The sequence below is a fragment of the Aythya fuligula genome, chromosome 6 (genome assembly GCF_009819795.1).
Source record: "Aythya fuligula isolate bAytFul2 chromosome 6, bAytFul2.pri, whole genome shotgun sequence".
NCBI classification, from domain to species: Eukaryota; Metazoa; Chordata; class Aves; order Anseriformes; family Anatidae; genus Aythya; species Aythya fuligula.
In genome coordinates, this window is record NC_045564.1 from 39065113 (window position 1) to 39084978 (window position 19866).

At 46.0% G+C, this 19866-nt stretch overlaps 2 protein-coding genes across 5 annotated transcripts in view; one reads left to right on the forward strand and one right to left on the reverse strand.

The window, feature by feature from the left end:
• Positions 1–7521, reverse strand: part of CCDC148 (coiled-coil domain containing 148) — a 61842-nt gene extending 54321 nt beyond the window's left edge. Inside the window, exon 1 of one of the 3 annotated variants that reach the window (XM_032190034.1) lies at positions 7463–7521. The gene's annotated coding sequence lies outside the window, so the exon portion shown is untranslated. Of the gene's footprint in view, positions 1–5732; positions 5752–6213; positions 6253–7462 lie in introns of those variants that run through there. The other 2 variants (XM_032190035.1, XM_032190036.1) reach the window with 2 other exon arrangements.
• Positions 7522–7802: 281 nt separating this feature from the next.
• Positions 7803–19866, forward strand: part of PKP4 (plakophilin 4) — an 88435-nt gene continuing 76371 nt past the window's right edge. For both annotated transcript variants that reach the window (XM_032190638.1, XM_032190639.1), the window contains exon 1: positions 7803–7877. The gene's annotated coding sequence lies outside the window, so the exon portion shown is untranslated. The remainder of the gene's footprint in view (positions 7878–19866) is intronic.

A 19866-nucleotide genomic window follows, 5' to 3' on the forward strand; every position in this document is an offset into this window, starting at 1 on the left:
CAGTGCTCTCTCTTTCAAATGCCTGGTGATCTCTTAAAATCCAGAAAAAACACGCCGACATTGCTTGGCTTCTGCATGTTTCCATTCAAAGGTGAGGAATGGTAGCATGCAGGCATTTGAACTCTCTGATCCCAATTAGTGTTAGGGAAAAGAGGCAGAGAATCACTCTTATTGTACAGGATGGAGTAAAAACCAAAAATAACCATCTTTATCCTTAAATCAGACCCATTCTCTTCTGCTAGTTGAGCTACCTACCTGAAAACGGCACCCATTCACAACGTTTTAATCTTAACGATTTTGCAGCAGTTGATCACTTCCCCAGGAAAAAAGCACACAGGATAATGCTCTTATCATTCAGCGTCAAAACAGCCGCTAGAGAAGTCCCAGAGTTTGACTATCATTCAAATCCTCATTCCCTAAGGAAAGAATTGTGGATCTGTATGAAACTGACAGAGAGGAGCGCGTCTCTTCTGGGAACCTGCAGTTCTAATACTTGCCTATGATACAATCTCATTGCCTCCTCATTAAGTAAAACAGTGCAGAACAGAAAGATCAATTTGACCAACATTTAAAGCAAGCAGCCTGTTGGAATGCTCTGTGACACTGTAAGACAAAAAAAAAAAAAAAAAAAAAAAAACTTAGCTGGCCAGCTTTTTGAATATCCACACTATTTCCCTTTTATTTCTTGGACTATTTTAAGTAATAAATCCAAGATAAAATAAACTTAAGGAACACTTCATGGGACCAGGGGGGAGGGAAGGAGACAACAACAATCCTGTAAGAGGAAGTCAAATTTTTAAAAGTTGACAAGGGACATAGGAAGGGTAGGAAATGAAGTCATGTATGCCTGCCGGGCAGCTTGCAATCAAGCACGCCAGGTGGCATTTTGCAGTGTTGTTTTGTTGTTTAACATGTACAGACCAAGTGCACCAAGTCAGCCAGCTGCAGACAGCACACCTGTCCATTTCAAAGCTTAATTGAAAGTGGATTATTTAAAAGCGTTAAAAATTAAACCATATGCTTTGACGCATTTAAAGATTTATTGGAAGATGCGAGTTTATCTGCCCCTAATAGTAGCCTGCGCTGCTCTCCATTATTCGGGGCACAACAGCACAGTACAGGTAGAGTAGAACTGACCCGACTCACAAGGCATGTCTGCTCATTCAGTACCCGCGTTGCAAAGCAGGGTGTTTGCAATGCGAACAGCTCACCACTCCACAGCTCTGCCATTCTTCACATGCAACATGTAAATCCGCATTACTCATTTAGCACAACAGAAGTAGAGACACTGCAATAGAAAACTGTCATCATCGTTCCCAGCACTACCACACAGTGTCTTGGCACTGCCTGACACCTTTTTTCTATTAATGAAAAATAAAGTCAAAGCAGCATTTGAGGCACTATAAAGAGACGGAAATTAGCGAAACAAAATATTGCAGTTTCATTATCTCTTAAGACCCATCAGTTTTGGAAACAAGCATTTCAGCCACCCACATGGAACTGATATAGTCTTATTTTTGTCTTTAGCCAGAAAACATTTGAGTCATATGAACAAAGATGTGAAACAGCACAGAGAACTTCAAAGAAAAAGTAACCTTCCTGCTTAGGATTTCTTTCCCTAAGAGCACTAACAAAGTGATGCTCCTTGTCCAAAGTTTAACCTGCCTTCTAAGTGCTAAAACGAAGAAAACAAACCTTTTGTCCTTTTATACAACTAGAACACTTAACTTTGTGATTAAAAAAAAATATAAAAAATAATCGCCTTGGTAATTTAGCAAGACACACTCCAACAGTTGGCTGCCAGAGCGGGGCGAGGCACAGCACTTCAAATTGAACCTGTATCAAAACATTGAAGTTTTCAATTTCCACCATTTGAAAGATATTTCAAAACAGAGTCATGTTATCCATACAGATCATTCCAAATCATGCAAGAAAAGAAAAATCTGTTCATTTGCATATAAAAGTCTTGGTGCCATTCTTCTTCCCATGCACATAGATTTTTTCTTAAAGACTGCTCTGCAAGAGAACAGTCATTCTAGTTTGGATCCAGAAGAGCACATAGCTGCATGTGTAACTTAAACACACCAAAATACGGGTTTTGTAAAATGTGGATCAATATTACATGCTCTTGATACTACACAATTACGAGAGCTAGCATACACCAAATGTAGCAGAACAGCGTCTCCTGTAAGTACCATCACATTTAGTAAGACATCAGATATTAAAATAAATCAGTACCAACTAATAGCAGAAGTTCAGCAGGAGACAGCTGAAGTAGCACCAAGTATGCAGAAATTATCAATTCACTCAGGAAAAAAATTACTGAAGACTGGATTTAAAAATTCTGTCCAAAGTATCTGGAGTACTGTGATTAATCCACAGCCCCATTGATCATCAGATAAACAACCGATGTGATTTTGTCTCCAGTGCTGCAACAGGAACAGTTGGAAAGACACCATTTTCAGAGTCATGATGGTTTTACTTTCATTAATTACCTAAAGCCCAGATTGTCGGGAAGGAAACAGGAGTCCAATTCTTTGTTTTACAGAACAAAACAGGTGATTTTAAGCTGTCCTCACCTTTTGCCACATGCTCCTGTCTTTGCTCTTGCCTTTTGTGGAGTATTTAAAGTTTAAGAATTTCCACCTACTCCATTTTCATGCTAGCTTTGTTACTGCTATTTTTAACTTAAGAAAAAAGAAATATGGAAAAGTTCACTGACCCACTGCTGGAGTCTTCCTCCCCACAGCTCTGCTGCAGACCAATCTCTGTAAACATTTCTTAAATGACTTCAGGTAGAAGCCAACTGGCTTAGTTCAAACAGCGAGTAAGGGTACAGCAAGAACATATGGTGTTTGATTAAGTCCCACTCCTCCTTAGGCAGAGATACTTTTTCTTGTTGTACGCTAACAGAAACCACAGCTCTCTCAGCTGTGATGATTCACACATTTATGGCCATACTCACACGCAGTTCAGCAGCAGCCCTCTCCATGTTTAACAGTCTGCTTCACAAGCCAAGCCAAAGGTGAGGACACAAACAGGGCTAAGAGCCATTGCGGGGAGGAGGGAGAAGACACAGGACCTTACAAGTTAGCGCTGGCACCAGACGGCATCTCCTTACCTTTACCTAGCCTAGCAGATCTTTGCCTGACACTAGGATAGCTCAGGCCAGAGAAGTAGATTTGTCTGCAGCCTAAGAGACAGCAAGACAGAGGGACAGATAATCCATGTGATTTAGAAGCCACTGCAGGATATTTTGTCAGAAAGATCGGAAACGCATTGTGCAGCTTCTGCCATTTCTGCTATGCCAAATTTGCAGAGTTATGTGCAGGGAAGCACTTGGCACACCCTCGCTTTATATTAATGCATAATGTTGTCAGATATCACACAAACAAACAAACAAACAAACATGTTTTTCAGAAAGGTTCTTATCTACAACCCTGGGAAAAGTAGAGTCCATAAACAAAAATAAATCTTTTTGTGTATGTATATTTTGCTACCCCTTTATTCGTGAGGATCTCTACATTTGCTTGAAATTCTACATCCCTGGATTGACAAAGCAGATTACAGTTTGGTAAATTTCTCAACATTTTTTCCAGGCCACAAATACAGCCTTGTTCTATCTTGACCAGCTTGAGAATCACTGCAGTCAGCATGAACTGCAAAGTATCTTCGCAGGCCTTCACCTGTCCTTGGGCAGACATTGGGAACTCAGCTCTCCGGAGTTGGTTTTTTGGTTTTCCTTTTTTTTTTTTTTTTTTTTTTTTTTTTTAATAGGTTGCTAGTTTCCACAGAAATTACTGACAAGCTTGGGACATGAAAATGCAGAGAACTGAGGCTCCTAATCATTTCCTTTACCAGACACCTCCCAGCTTCTCCTCGCCCCCCCAGCCGCATCTTCTGTTGGCTGTGGCTGAGCTGCTGCTCCATCACAAGCAGCCCTGAGTTCCCAGTGCACGTGTGATGAAGCCCAGTCCCCCAGCTCCAGCAGCAAAGCTTACATGAGCACGTCCCTTCACCAGGCACTTCCCCGCTGCCCACTGCTGCGCGCTGCTCCCCACAGCGCCATCAGAACCACCCACGGCCGGGCTGCGAGCCGGTCAGTATATTCATACAGGAGTCTTTTGTCTTGCCAAGGAAAGGTTACGTTTCCTAAACCTGAATCAACTCCACAACTGTGTTCATACTGTGGTCCAGCACTCTGGTGTTCCTCACAGCTCACTTTTGCTGAAGGAGATGCCCAGGGCAGAACATCCTGCATCACTGCCAAAGGGCAGGTCCCCGTCCCTCTGCATATGGCTGTGTGCAGATAGTGCAGTGTGGGCATTAAAGGCAAGAGCAGTGAGCTGGATCAGGAAATTGAAAAAAAAAATCTATGTTGTGGGGACGTTTCTGGGAAAACTGGATCAATTTTTTGTGCTAGCTCACTGCATAGTTGCACAGTCTTGTCTGCTGGCGCAAGGAAAGCTGGAGAGGCATCGTGACAGGCCAGCACTGTCCCTTTCTGCTGCAGCCAAACTGACAGGGCTGTGCACTGAGCAGCTTGGTGCTCACGCTGAGCATCAGGTACGAACATTTGATTCTAGATTCTGCAAAGCCATGAAAGAGGGGGGAAAAAAAAAGCCAGAAATTCAAATAAATAAACCAGTAGCATCCAGTTTTCCCCATTTTTAAAAAATTATTTTTAAACAGGAAGGGTGAAATCTTTACTGATAGAGCAATAATTTTATATGCCACCATCTGAAATGGTATTTTTGTAAAAATTCGCACTGATACAGCAGAATGTCACTCCACTACTTCTTCAGAAATACTTCTTCTATTAGCTGCCCCATTTCAGTAACAAAAAAAGCATGGGAACATTTACTGCTTTTTAAACCAAATGAAATTACAGTTTACAAATTACCCGAAGTCAATTGTATCATGATTGACTGAGTTGCTGTGACATCAACACAATGGCTCGCAGTAACTTTTGAAATCAAATTGTAGGTTTTAATGATGGGGGGGAAAAACCCACACATCTAAATGATTTCCCTTGTGAATGCTAAACAGCTGCTCATTTGTTCAGTTAGCCTGCCATGAGCATTACTCTCTCCTCCAGTTATTTTCTTCCAAACCTGTGTAATTTCAGCATCTGTAAGAGATTACAGATAAACAGGTTCCAGAAAAAAAAAAATACAAAGACAACACTGTTTTTGTGAGCGATATTATGTTTATAATCCCACATTTCTAAGGAGCAAGCCTTCTGTGTCAACAGTTCCCACTTTTTAACCACAGACACAGTTCCTGTGTGGTTACATCAAATGAGAAAACCTAGGCAATCTTGCAAACAGTGAAACAATCACTAAAATTAAAGATTGTCACAACAGTGCTTCTGCAAGGACTGAACATCTGCAAAATAAAAAAAAAAAAAAACCTCCAAGTTGGATTAAGCTCGGGATAGATTAAATGAAGCAGAAAAACATATTCACGACTTGGAAGACTGAAGGAGCACATAAGCAGCAAAATAACCAGCAAATACCCGTTAACTAAGCAGCATGTCTAAAAAGCTGGAAAACAAGTACAATCCTTTTAAGAGATCAGATTTAAGGCTCAGGAAAAAAAAAAAAAAAAAAAAAAAAAAAAGGAAGATTCAGAAGGAAAAGATGCCATTAGACTCTTTATAAGATTTGCAAACATAATGGAATCAGTGTCTTCCAGATGATGCTAAGAATGAAAAGAAAAAGATATCTTACTTTCAAGTCACATCCTGAAGAAGATGAATAAAGAGAAACAGTACTTGTTTGTTGTTGATCCCAAAATTGATATAAGAGTTTAAGCAAGTATTTGACAAGGCCTACTATTAGCTAATGGAATAAGAAATCAGAAGAATCAGTACGCTATGCAGCTCTTTGTGTTGGCAAGATGAAACAGGGTGCCTTTCCACAACACATTCTGTCCCTACCGGGCTTGGGACAGTAATAAATGGGTGGGAATTGATGACTTGTGATACACAGCAGTCAAGTTAGATAATGTACTGGCTGCTCTGAGTGCCAGAACAAATAAGAAAAGCTATGACTGTATGACTAATACCAGTTAGAATGAGATTGCTGTTCTTCACCGGTAGTCATTTAATGTATTTGCAAATCTGACAAGACCTCAAGATATTATTTTTTAATTCTCCATACTTCTGTTGTGCCAAAACAAACTGGCTCAAGATGACTTTCTCATTCTTACCATTATTTCTTGCTGCCCCCCATCTTGCCCCAGCCGCAGGCTCTCAGCCTCGGGGAGGACTCGCAGCGCGCTGGCTCTGCGGGGACGCGGGGCGCGTGGAACGGCCTGTTCCGAACAGCGCCGATGGTTGCAGCTGTCCACCTGGAGCCACCCAGGAGCTGAAAGGCCAAGAGATGGCATCGCGCCACCTTTCATAGCCTGCCAGTGGACTGTGCCTTCTGTACTCACAATAATGCTCAGAAACGGCTCGGTTTGCCAGGGGAGGCCAGTAAGCTTCTTTGTTTTCTAAAAGCTGTTATGCGCAGAAGCTAGGCCAACGTAGCAACATCCAAATTATGGGCTAAAACCAGTTTAGACCGATTGGAAGATGATTTAACGGATCCAGCACACCTCTGGTGCAGGCAGCCTTGCGACTAACGCAAGTCATTGCTCTCTCAGGTTCTGTGCTTCCTCCCCCCTTTATTCTAGGTCCATCTCTTCCGACCTCATTTTGCGTTTCCCGTTCTCTTGCTCACCTCTCTCCTTTGGCCCTTCCTCTCAGCGCTTGCCTTATTTCCCCCTTGTTATTCTTCGTTTTACTACATTTTGCCTATCGTTCCTTGGGACCCCCCATTCCTAGAAGGAGGCGACTATTGTGGCTTGGTAACATTTTATATCCATTTAACGTAACTAGCATAATGACACCTTTCCGGCAGCAGGACCTCTGTTCTCACGCCGTGTTCCCGCTCGGCACACGGCCGTACCGTGGCAGTGCCTGCGGCAGGAGCCCGCACAGACGACGAGCGGCGCTGCAGGGGGCCGGGCACACCGGGGGTGCCCAGGGCCGGCAGCTCTCCCCTCAGAGGAGCCCAGGGGACATTCCCTGCCCGGCCTCCCCCCGCGGCCCCGTCCGGCACGGAACGCGAGCGGCCCCCCCGCAGCGGGCACGGGGCCGTTTTACGGAGGGGCAGCCGCGAACCCGGCCCGGGCCGCTGCCGCGGTTACCGATGCTTCGTGCGAGACCCCCAGGCGGCCCCGCCACCCTCACGCGGCGCTCCGCCCGCCCGGCCCCGGCGGCCCTGGGGGCTCCGGCCCCGGCAACCCTCGGGGGCCGCCCCCGGTGCCCGGCGCTCGGTGCCCGGCCGGACCCCGCCGCCCCGCTCCCGGCCCTCAGCGGCGCCCCCCGCCCACCCGCAGCCTCTCCCGCCGGCCGCCCCCTCCCCGCGGGCACGGCGGAGGCCATCTTGCGGCGGGGGCCGCGGGCACTTACCGGCACGAGCCCGCGGGGCTGCGCGCCCGCCCCGCACGGAGCGGCCCCGGCCTCCGCGAGCCCCCGCCGGCAGCGCCCGGCCCGGCCCGGCCCGGCCCGGCCCGCCCCTCGCTCCCGCGCCCGCCTCACGGCATCGGTAACCACGGCAACCGCCGCTCCCGCCGCCACTGGCGGGCTCACGGCGCGGCGGCAGCCAATGGGGCGCCGCCGTGCGCCGCGCGGGGCCAATGGGCGCGGCGTGACGCTGCCCGGGGGGCGGGGCGAGGCCAGGCGGAGCGGGCGGCGGCGGCGACGCCGGCGCCACCAGCAGCAGCACGGCCCCGCCGCTCCGCCGCCGCCATGGGCACCCCGGGGTAGGGCCCGGCAGCGCCGCGCGGGGCCGCCCGCGCCCGACGCCCCCTCCTGCCTCGGCGCGGTGAGCGGGGAACCGGCGGGAGGCCGCGGGGGTGGGGGGAGGGCAGCGCGGGGCAGGTGAGCGCGCACCGGGCCGGGGGGCGCCCGGAGGCGGGGGGGAGGGGGGGGGAGGCGGAACCCGGGACCGCGGCGGCCGCCGCGGTCCCGGGTTCCGCCTCCCCCCCCCCCCCCCCCCCGCCTCCGGGCGCCCCCCGGCCCGGTTTGGATGCGCAGCCCTCGTCCGCCCCGGAGGGCCGCATCCGCCGGGCCTCCCGCGCCGGGGCTGGGCTCCTCGCGGACCTTTGCCCCCCGCGGCTCGGTGTCCTGCCTGGCGCTCGGTGTGAGGCAGCGCCCCGGGAGGCGGCCGTCGGCGGGGCGAGGTGTGTCCGGGCCCCGAGGCGACGCCTCAGGCACCGGGGGTGGCGGCGCTGTCCCCGGGAGGCGGCGGCACCGGGAGGCGGGGGCGGGGAGCGCCACGGGCAGCTCCGGTGCGCGGCCGGCCCCGAGCGGGGGCAGCGCGGCCGCTTCCCGGCCGTGCCCGCGGCCTGCGGGGCGCCGCTGTCGGTGCTGGAGCCGAGGCGGAGCAGCCGCCGGCCCCGTGCGGTGGAAGCGCTGCCTTCCCGTCGGCTCCCGCCTCGTCAGGCGGCCGGGATGGGTGCCAGCAGCAGCGGCAGCGGATCCGCAATAAAACGCGGCCGGAGCGAGGTGTGTCAGGCAGCGATCCCCCACGAGTGGGTGAAATCCGCCGTGGTTCGACCTTGATGCTTCCCGGGGTCCTCGTGGGTCCGCTCCAACTCGCGATACTCCGATCCGTGTTCTTCTTAGGGTCTGGCTGTGTTACGGACGGCACAACGCGCTTCTTGGGGGCTCCTTTTTCTTTAACGACACTAATGCGGGGTCCTTTTACGATGAGTGGATGTTTACACGATGTAAACAAGGAAAGCGTAGTGATAAATTACTCCGTTCCGAGCAGCTTCATTTGCTAGCAAAATATCATGTAGAATACCCTTTAAGTTATCTCTGGTAATGAGCGCTAGCATGCGCTTTGCAAAAATAATAGTAACTGTAATTAGTAAGCTGTGTCAGGTATTTGGGAGAGGAGATCCGCATGTATTGTGGAGGAAACCTCAGTGGCAGGAACACTCTGCATACTAACAGAACAGGAAACATAAATAAGAACTCAATGTAATTCTGCTTCATTTCGTGTAGATTATTAACATACACGTATAGCAGGTGGAAGGCTAAAGCAATTCCAAAGGATGGTGCTCTGGGAGGACTGTCCAAATCTTGGGTTGGGTTTGGTCTTTGAAACTGTGCTGAAATGGGCAATGTCTGCAAGCGTTTCTCTGATTATTTTTTTCTTTCATTATTGGCTGCAAGAAAGCACTGACTGGCTCAAAGATCTCAATGAGCAGCACAGAGTTGTTGTAAGCATAAATGACAAAGATTGGGTTTATTACCAAAATGTGGCTGTTGTATTGTGGTGTAGAAGAGTCCCCTAAAAATCAAGCACAGCCATTGATTCTTGTTTGGAAAAAATTACTTGTGAACCTGCAGTTAGCCGTATTTTGCGTTTCTCTCGTCTCTCGCTTGCTGTCTTAGTGCTTGTAATCCAGCCAGTGGCTACGTTACGATTTCTCTGTATGCGAAGCTGCGCTGCTGTAGCTACTTGCGGAGCAGCTGCCCGGAGCAGTCCCTGCGAGCACTGTGCCAAGGCGGCTGTTGTGAGGCGGGACCCTGCTTTGCCTGGCCGTGCGTTCGCTCCCATTCCTCGAGGGCTGCCCGTCGTTGTGTCCACGTGCTGTGGACGTGCAGAAACATGGGAACAGTAGCTTCGTTTGCTGGCGCTGGATGGGAAGCAGCTTGTAAGAGTTACTGCAGAGAAATTGTTCTGGTGCCTTGTATAAAAAGCGCACACACATCTCCGCAAGTAACTCCTGCTGGTGTGGCTCAAACTTCTGGAAGTTTCACAAATTTTTGGTCTTGTTTCTGGGTTGGTATTTTTCCTCTGGTGAAAATGAGGCATCAACTCAATATGACTTTGATATGCGCTGACCCTCCAGAAGCTCTCTGACCCAATTTAAGGTTTACTACCTGGAGGGGGATTGAGCTAGCACAGCTTCACTTATATGGGAATAGGAAGCCGGACTTGGAACCGGAGGTTTTGCAGGCATGGCTTGCAGGTATTGCTTGCTGCTGTTCCTGACCTGATCCCGAGTACTGCTGACAGCAAGCAGTCCAGGTAGCGGCAGAGATGGAGCAGCTCTGTGACCGCAACTGAGCACAGTGCAGCCACCAGCGGCTCTCTGGGCTCGGGTAGCTCTCCTGGCTCCCGGCTGCCTGTCCTGAGGCCTGATGTACAGCGTAGCTCGCTGGGTAACTGGTGGTGTCCCCTTGATCCCAGCAGAATACCCGCTTACTCTTGTTCACACAGAGTTTGCAGAGGGAGAGAGGAGGTGGCTGAGGACAGCCAAGAACTGCCTCTGGTGACCTTCCCAGAGCTTTTGCCTGCACAGAAGAAAATAGCAGCTTCTTGTCAGTTAAAATCTCTGTAGCTGGCTTCAGTTTCCAGACCTTTGCTCCTTCCTGCTCACTGCCCCTTTCTGTCCTTGGCCTTAGCACCTTGCTCGCCTTCCCTCCAAGGAAGGCAAGAGGCACGTTGCAGGAAGAAGGAAGGACCGCTTTGGTTTCACAGTTGATTGATGTTTTTTCTGTAATAATGAAGGCCCCAGAACGATCATTACAAGGGGAGGCTGGAGGTGAAAGTTCTTTCCGTGGCATCTCACAGCATTCTGGTAGCTTTCCAAGCCGCCGAAGCACAGGAGGACGCTCCTCGGGCATGTGCCATGGGTTCAGGCAGGTGACGTGCGGCTCAGGCTTGTCATCCCCGCGGGATCGGCCGCCTGAGTCAGCCCTGGCTTCCTGGAGAGCCCCGTCTGTGCCTCCTCCTGGGAGGCAGGACTGTAGCGAACCAGTTCAGCCAGTTCGCCGCCTGCCTTTGCCTTGCCCTCCTTCGGGGAGCGGTAAATACAGGCGCTTTGGGTAAAGCGGGCTGCGGGGAGCCCGTGGCTGTCCTTAACTTTGCGGTCCTTTTCATTGCACCCCCTTCTTACAGGCAAATGAAGAAATGAAGACAATGCTGCTTTGGGAGAAGTTAGAATGTGAGGGAAAAATCTGTTCTTACCGCTTCAGTACTTTTGAACAGGGTGGCTTTTTAGCAGTTTGTTGGTTTTAAATTGGGCGCACTTCTGATATACGTGTGTTTTCTCCCTTTTATTGCTTTCTTTCCTCCAAACAGAAGAGCAAAATACTCTTTGTATCAACTCAAATTTCAAAGTGTTATAGTTACAGAAGGGAAAGGAATTGCTGTTTTTCTCCAGAATGTCTCCACAGTCATCTCTCATGGATCTTCCTCCCTCCTCCCCATTTTTTTGAGCTTGCATAGCACTAGAAAGTGAGGAGCAGCCAACTTTCTGTAGATTGGCTTTTTAAATCGGTGTAACGCTACTTTAGTGCAAAGAATAAAACTACGAGTTATTACTTTTTGAGAATGATTGATCTGTTCTTTATGGAATAATTAAAACTAAATCTTTTCTCCTTCCCCCAGTTAGTGGGGCCCTGTGCTTGTAAAAGACGTGCTCTCTAAGTGTCGTAACTGGGAGGTAGCGTGGTTGGGTTTTTTGCGTGAACCCTACATCAAAATTACAGCTAATCTAACGTTCTGATCAGGGTTGTGATTAATTCATTATTAAAGGAAGAAAGAAATCTGTTGTAAATCCTTTGAAGATGTACAAGCTGGAACTTGTTCTCTGCATCACAGCTCAATGGGGGGATTTTTAATGTATTTACTGTTTATGCAACCATGGGGTAGTAATTATGGGCAGTGAACAAAATTTGCCCTGTAGCTATTGGATCTGCAAAGCAAAAGCTTCATAGATACTGTGTAGGTTGTATAATTGGCCAGCCTTTACTGCTTGTTGGATTTGTAAATAGGAGTTCAGAGCACCAGGTCCCCCCTCCCTTAAGAGGGAGATGCATCACAGCTCGGAGTGGGAAAGCTCTGGTGGGATTTGTGTGTCCCGAGAGCACTCGTGTCAGCTGGCAGCAGGACAAATTGCCTTGGGTGGCTCAGCAGAGCATCCGTCGGGTCCAGAAGTGTCCAGAGCTTAGCTGGAGCCATCTCCAGAGGCAGTGGGAGCAAGGGGGAGAGTGTCCCGGAGGGCAATGAAGGGGTTGAAGGCAGGAAGGTAGGAACAACTCCTTCAGTGCCAGGTAGGGCAGGTAAGAAGTAGCAGAGATCTGGGGAAACAAGCAAGGAAAGGGAGGAGCTGCACTGTGTGGTGCCAGACATTGCTGTTCTCTCGGGTGGTGATCAGCTGTAAAGACACGGGCAGGGAGCTGCTGGAAAAAATCTGCATTTCTGTTTGCTTCTGAGCGCAAAAAAAGCTTTTCTCTCTATACAATCTTAACCAAACTTCATTATGGCACACGAGTGTCCTGGAAAGCCATAGGCTGCCATCTATGCTATACTTTTTAAAGTATATGTAAAGTTTTTTTACTTCTATACTTTTTAAAGTATATGTATAAATGTACTCAAAAGCATTTGCGTTACATGCATTCAAATAGAAATTATCTAATCCACATCTGAACTTGTTTATGTGATTTGCTTGTGCCATCTCTGCTAGAAATGTAATGGGAGCAGGAGACTTTCCAGTTTGTTGATGATTTGTCCTCTTCCTGCCAAAAAAAATAGGTTGCAGCAGAGTGCTTCCTTAGCATTCCTAAAGGAAATCTTCTCAATTCCGAAAACATGGTCAACGTCATCTTGTATTGGCAGTATGTTTTGTTATTGTGTAACGGGAATCAAACAGTCATGTATTTGTGTGTCACGAAGGTAAACCTGATTGGTGAAAACGTTTAATGGTCATTTCCCTTCGCCTGTTCCTGTGGAGCAGAGCTTACCAGCGCCTGCTCATGTGTGGAGACGCAGTGCGTGCACGGCTGGGTCAGCAGGCGGGCACCCCGCTTTCTTCCATCTCTCCTTCAGAAACTTTCAGCGGCTCTTACAGCGCGAGTGCAGGACATAAATTCCCAGATAATTCTTCCTGGATCTATTTGTGCTGGTATACGCTACCTAGGATGCTGAAATTCAGCACAATATGCTCCCCTAGTATTAACTCTCTAACTTTGTAATGGCAGACTTTTAGTAACTTCACTTAAAAAAAAAAATCACCAGTCTCTTAAATAAGTTGAGGTAAATGACTTTCGTGTTATTGTGGCATGCTTAAAAATGAAAGTATTTCATATCATTCATAAAACGAAGAGCAAGATGCTGTACGTAATGCCAGGTGATTTTTGAGCACTGTTGAACAAGCTCTGTGTACAAACATTACATACACGTGGTGCTGTTCACTGATCATCTTTTTGCAGTTGCCTATTCAAATCTTGTATTCAAGTGTAAAGATAAATATGGAGGCAGATCTTAATGATTTAATAGTTTTCTTTGTTTTTTTTTTTTTTTTTTGAAGTCTTACAATTTTGTTTTTAATTAAGAAATAACAGTTTCAATACGATAGCATGTTGTAAAAGGAAGCTGTGCTCGTACTGTCATAGTGCAAACTGATCCAAACTGATACCCTCTTACAGGGGCTGGAGGGAACTCCGTGCTCCACAGGGTTTACAAACCAAAAGACAAAGTTAGATAAACGTCATAAGTGGAGGAGAAGATACCAAGAACATGTCTTTTTGTAATAAATGCCTTCATCCAGGGTGCTTGTGTTCCAGTAGTAATGCTTGGCTGTTGGTCTGTCTTGTTTGATACAACCTTAATGTAAGCTACACTAGCAGAACTTGCTTCCATCCGTTTCTGCTGTATATCCTTCGTAGCAAGCTTTGCCTTGATGGCTAATGTCATGAAAATAATCATTGCTACATTTTAGCTGAAACAGAAAATAATGATGCATGAGATGGTTGGCGTGATACATCCACTTGTCTGTGGGAGCATCTTCATACTTCAAACTAGGTGAGAAACCTCAAACCCAGAAATTTCAGGCTGGCGCTCAGACCTGAGAGGTGTCCATTTCTTTCATGCTACTTTGACTACCTAGTAAAGAAACAAAGTTTCCATGAGTTTTGCTATTGTTTCTTAATATAAATCAAGCAACAGCATACCTTGAGACTTGCGAGGTTTCACTGTAATTAAATAAATTATTTTCCGGAAGGTACTTTAAAAACAAGAAGTCGTTGTTTAGAATTCTCTGCAGAACAGTAAGAGTGCCACGGGGACTGACTGTGGTTCAAAGACGTGAAATTTTACAGCAGGTTCCAGAGTTCTGGTAGAGAACACTGCCTGCTGTGGGGTGCCTTTTGGATCAGGCGGGCGTAATCAGGCTTCTGGTACTAAGAGAGTTTTTTCATGTGGTTCTGGAACACACCAGTTATTTTTAAGGAGCACACAAAATGCACCATGTAAAAGTAATCCAGTAAGTATCCAGTACCTTAACATATCTTGAATTAGCACGGCAGACTGAGTGCAGCACTTCGATTTGTCTGATGAGCTCCTGAGTTTTATTTTTGGCCCCTCCAGTGTGCTTAGGATGGAGCAGGAAAAATGCTGTCCCTCAGTCAGTTGCTCCTGCACTGATGATGTCTGAAAACATAGTCGTGCAACGGAGGAGGTTAACACTTTTTATTAAACTTAATTTATTTGTTGCTATTCATGACTAGACTTTTTATTTCTGCTTTATTGTAATAGGTGTAAAACAAAATGTATTAAATTGCAACTTGCTTGCTTTTAGGAAAGGCAGAATTCACGAGGTTTAGAAATCCTTGACTTAAATTTGAGCTGTTTTAATGATATAGTTAATTATGCTATATTATTATCTTGTATTACAAGCACACTGATATATCCTATAATGTAAATATTTATTAATATATATCGGAGGGACAGAAATTTGAAATAGAGAAGGAAGATGTAATATTTTTAAAAACTGTTTTTAGATAGGAAAGATGACCGAAGTGCCATTTTTCCAGACTTTTCCTGTGTCTTCCCTTTATCTCAAAGTAACACAAACATCAAATTACAGCAGCAAACTACTTTACTCTGCTAATACTCCAGATAGTTTTTGTTACAAAAAAATTGACTGTAAGATTTTATGTATAGCTTTGGTATAATGTTATCTTAACATGTTCAAATTTTAACAGTTCCAATAAGATCATCTGAATTAGAGCTCGTTTGTTGGTTACTTAGTACTTCACAAATTAAAATGGCTGATGGAAAAAGATCAGGTTGGTAGACAGGTTAACTTACACGCAGCTTTAATATCAGAATACATCAGTACAGATAAATATTGTCACCAACAGCAGCATTTCTGCAGTAGTCGGGTGGAAGGCTGTTGTTAGATTGCTGCTTTGGTTGCTTTTACGAATGCCTGCAAGTCCTCAGCATCTCAGCGTTGTGTCCCCCCCCAGTATTTACTGAATAACGTCTTTATGTATTGCTTGTTCTCCAGCTTATGTTAGGGTTGTGTTGTGATAACAAAGTATCTTGCCATGCAGACGCTGTGCCTGTAGAGGAATAAAAGTTATCTGTTCCTTGTGAATGGCAGTTTGCATATGCTGAGATTGATCGCGTTCTAGGAAAAAATGTCACTATATGAAAACTTATGACAGCAGCTCTTTCAGCTGCATTTTGTCATCACAATAGCAGTTCAGAAATACTTCATCTTAGGATCCAGCAGCTGAACACTTTCTTTTACTTGTACAGAATTTTCTTATCAAATCAAGAACTACTAATGCTAGGTGGGTAATTTCTTCAGTATTTCTTGCATTTCTTTGAGCTAATAATTGGTTCTATATGATCCTAAACAAGCTTTTCCCTCCAGGTTCACTGAAATAAGCAGGCATTTTGCTGAAAGCATATTATTGTTGTCTGGGTAGCAAACAGCCTCCTGCCTGTTTAGGCTTTTCTTTCAAAATCCTTGACGTGTCAGTCTCCCTTCCAGTTCTTTAGGTGGGCAGCCTTAAGCGTGCTGGAGGAAGGGAGGAGTGATACGCTGCTTTGTGAACCTCGTGTCTGCTCTGTGCCTCCTTGCCCAGGAGCTCAGCTTCTTCGCAGGTTCCTCCTCCTCACTTGAAAATGGCCTGTAGCTGACCAAAATGATTTGCTTGTTGCACAGAATTGTATCCAGGCTAGAGATTTTTATCTTGGCAGCAAAATGGCTGTTAATACTAGAACTTGCCCAGTGAGGTGGTGGCATCACCATCCCTGGGGGTGTTTAAGGAAAGGGTGGACATGGCTTAGTGGGTGACATTGGTGGTAAAGGGATGGTTGGACCAGATGAGCTTGGAGGGCTTTTCCAGCCTTAATGAGTCTAAATTAAAGTGTAGCATGTGCTTTTTCCCCCAGTAAGAATAAATGCTAACTGTGATACCTGTGATGTCACTCTACTAACAATCATTAACAATCAATTACCAGCTCTGAAGCCTCTGCTCTGGCAATTTATACAGCCTGGAACAGAAGGAGAGCAAAGAGGTAGTAAATAATCTTCTTAAATTTTCTAATTTTTACAGCTTTTATTTCATTAACACTCCCATTAATGCACTATCTTTTTATATTGCCACTTGTCAACAGGCTTCTCAATTCCTGAAAATAAGGCAGCAGGTGAAGATCCGTATGGAATAGTATAGTCTATTGAAATTCAAAACACTTGAGCTTTGCTTGGCCTGTGTTTCAGAGTCAAGTTTTGGTCACAGACAACAGATGAATAACTGCTGTTCTTCAGCATGTTTTGTTGCAAGAATCTGGCACCTGTGTGTTTAAAGGTTTTAAAAGAAGATTCTTTAGAATATGGAAAAAAAAAAGCTCAGAAACAGCTAATAGTCTGTGTTCCTTCAGAATATTTTGCTTCCTTTAACTCAGCTTTTAAAAAGTCACTGCAAGTCAGAACTTTTTATCTGCTTTACCATTAAGTTCACATAATTAAGCTGAATCTTATAATTTCTGGTGGCTGGAGAGAAACCTGGGGACACAGAACTGCTACTTCTCTGGTTCTGTTTTCTGCTGCAGGCCATTTTCAGTCAGGATTATCGTGCTAGATGAACCTCTAGCCTGATGCAATGTCACTTTCCTTATGTTATTGTAGGTAGCTGAGGTTTCTGCATGCCTTTGATTTTTGGACTTTTTCAGGCTCTGTTTGAAACAAGACAATCCAAGATGGAGCAATGCTTATATCTGAGGGTATGCCACAGTTTGAAATATGATGCTTTCTTATTTTTAATGAATTGAATAATCCCTTATAAGCAGGTGCATTTGCAGTAGCACTGGTGGCTAAGTTTGCCTTTCAAAGGACCTTGCTGATGGACAGGGTAGCATGCTTCGGAGTTCAGACTCCCTGCCTAGTGCTGTGGGTTTTTTTTGTTTTTGTTTTTCTGTGATGTGAAGCAGTTCAATGTGATGGTATCTCATGATGTAATGTGTTGAATTTGTAAGAGTTACAACTTTGTGTACAAACTGCCTCTTTTTGGTTTTAAGTGTACGTTAACTTTCTGCTCTTCCTTTCCTTGCAAGCAGAGCTAGTGCTCAATATAATTCACCTTGTCTGGTATACTGGAAGTGGACCTCGTAGCACTGAATGATGTGGCACTAATGGCTGACTTTATTTCTGTGTTGCCTGTTTTATCTAGCAGTGTGTATTAGGAGATCCAGTGACTGTGCGTCTCACCTAGCCAACGCCAAGATCACTTCTTCATCTAGATCAAGGAACATGTGGGTGTCAGACATTCCACAGTGTAGGATTTATGCATAGATTTTTATTTTATCTTCAAATAGAACAGTGATTTACATGTGCAAATTTACTGTGGTAGGGGGCATTCAGTGTCTCCCCAAGTAAGTTATCCTTCATCATGACAAAGCTACAGCTGTGTGGTTTTCTCGTGTGCTACGTGTTTTGGGTTGCTTAGAACTGCTATGGCCTCAGCCACCTTGACTGTGCACAGAGCAGACAGAATGAGATCCCCGTTTTATCCCAGGTGAAACTAAAATGTGAAGTCTCTCCATAAGACTAGTGGAGAGAGACACAGTGGCTTGAACTAGTTAATTGTTTTCAAATGTCAACTTGCACCTTTAAACCTGGAGTATTAGTGCACTGTTTTTAAGTCAACTGAAAGTCGTAAGTGGAAGAAAGCTGGATTGTCTGTGTTACTAATAACTTTGCAGATTTTTTTTTTTAATCTCTTGCGAGGCCTGGGGCCAGGTGCCAAGTTAGGCAGGTTAGCTTCAAACTATTTAGCTAATATTGTGACAGGCCTGGATGCTGCCGAATATGAAGGTTTGGTGTTTGTTTCTGGCTGTTGTAGCTTGCCAGCAGGACCCTGTAAGCTACCAGCAGCTGATCCACGCCTTGGTCCATCTATCTGGATGGTGTATGAATGGCATGAGTGCATCACTGTCTCCAGAAGGGTCAGCAAAAATGCTCAGCCTGTGTGTGGAACCTCAGCATGTGGGTCTGAAAATCCTGTGGATGTCCGGATGTACGTGGCGTTGTTTTAATGCTATGGATGGATGCTAAGCATAGGCATAACGCTGGTAGTTAAGTTCAGCTACTGTGTGAAGCTATTTGCTTGTATTTTATTCAAGCTCCCTAATTGAAATGGCCCCACCACTTGCCGCGGAATGAAAGCTAGCAAATCACCATGCTTTGACCTTAACATTTTCCAGCAGAAAATGAACCTGAACTGCACTGATTGTAAACGCGGCCCAAATGAGCTGGCTGCTTTCTGCTAGTTTAGCTGGTGTGATTCAAGTAGTTTGACTTCCTTTATAGTGGTAGTTATTTTATTTGTATACCAAGGTATCTTTTTGCCACAAGAAAAATTAAATCAGGCATACTAATGGGATAGCCTGGAGGAGCCTGGGGGAGGCCTCATGGCGGCCTGCAGCCCCCTCACAGGGGAGCGGAGGGGCAGGTGCTGAGCTCTGCTCTCTGGGGACAGCGACAGGACCCGAGGGGACGGCGTGGAGATTGGACGGGGAGGGTCAGGCTGGGGGTTAGGGAAAGGTTCTGCACCCAGAGGTGGTCGGGCACTGGGAGAGGCTCCCAGGTCATGGCCCCAAGCCTGTCGGAGGTTCAAGAAGCATTTGGACAATGCTTCAGACACAGGGTTTGATTTTTGGGTGGCCCTGTGTGGAGCCAGGAGTTGGACTCAATGATCCTTGTGGGTCATGTCCAACTCAGGGTATTCTGTGATTCTATTTTAAGAGTCCACTGTCAAGATCATAACAGTACCTGCTAGGGTATCACCCGGGCATGTTTTCTGGACAGACATGTTTTTGTTACTGATGGAATTTCTGTGTTGCTTTAGCAAGTCTTTCACTTATTTGTCTGTAACTTTCACATCATTATGTTATTATTTGACTTGTAAAACAATTCTCAAACTTCATGGACTTGCAGGTTTCTTCTCTCCTCTAGAGTGCTCTACTTTTTTCACTTTTACCTGTTTTAAAATAGTTATACACCCCAGATAGCAAATTCTTCATTGCCTTATGTGTGCATCAGATACTTGTGTGAATGTCATCCCTTCCACTAGTGTGGACAGATGCTGAAAAAGTCTGTTTTACTAGCATCAGACAGCTCTCCTCAGCTCAGCTGGAAACTGTGTTGTTTTTTATTTAACAAGTTTTGCTCTTCTCAAGTCGAGTAACTTCAGTTACAGGTTTGCCTGCTTCAATTATCCTTTCATGTTAAATCAGTCGTTAACAACTTGGTCCATGGCTGTTTCTGAAACTGATTTTTTTCTTACACCTTTCAGTCTCACCTTTGTTGAGTAAATAATCTTTTTGTAGGTTTAGCTGCTCTTTAGTTACCATATCTATGAAATGAATACCTGCACTCCACCATTATGATGGTTATTCATGCATAAGTCAGTCTAGAAAAGCTGGATCTTACCAAAGTTTCCAGGAGTATTTGTTTCTGATATAGCTTCCACCCCAAAGTTTTAGAGTGGCTACAGGC